The sequence below is a fragment of the Octopus bimaculoides genome, chromosome 8, assembly GCF_001194135.2.
Source record: "Octopus bimaculoides isolate UCB-OBI-ISO-001 chromosome 8, ASM119413v2, whole genome shotgun sequence".
Lineage (NCBI taxonomy): Eukaryota > Metazoa > Mollusca > Cephalopoda > Octopoda > Octopodidae > Octopus > Octopus bimaculoides.
The window spans coordinates 48341941-48342557 of record NC_068988.1 but is presented as its reverse complement, the minus strand read 5'-3'; positions in this window follow the sequence as shown (position 1 = coordinate 48342557).

Sequence of the window (617 nt, the reverse complement as noted above, 5' to 3'; positions counted from 1 at the left end):
TATATATATATATATATATATATATATATATATATATATATATCAGTATAAAGATATATATATCAATATAAATATATGCCCGTACACATGTATATATGTATTTACATATGTAAATACACACACACACCACATATATGTATATTACATCATATGTATGCCTACAGGGTGAAGCACACACACACACATACCTCTACGCCTGATAACTTGCTTGCATAAAGACGTTTCATTGTGAAATACACTCACAATTACTTTTCAACTAAAGTTTGAAGCAAACACATTTAAGTCTTGATGACATTCCATACTTCCATTATAGTTGCTACTCACTCTATTTAACCAACAGGAAAATGTAATATCGTCGTGCCTTCTCAGAATTCCTTTTAAATTGAATTCTTAGAGAAAAGCATAGATCTGAATAAAGAACAATTCTCAGCATGCTACTAAATTTCGATGGCTTTCTCTAGTCCTCATTGTTTCTTTTTTTCTTTCTTATTAATATCATTGCATCAAACTCTTTAATCATTCACTCAAAAATCCCTTCTGAACATGCAATGCTTTAACTCCAGCACAACAAAATAGCTACCCTTACTATATATATGTATATGTATATATTTATATAT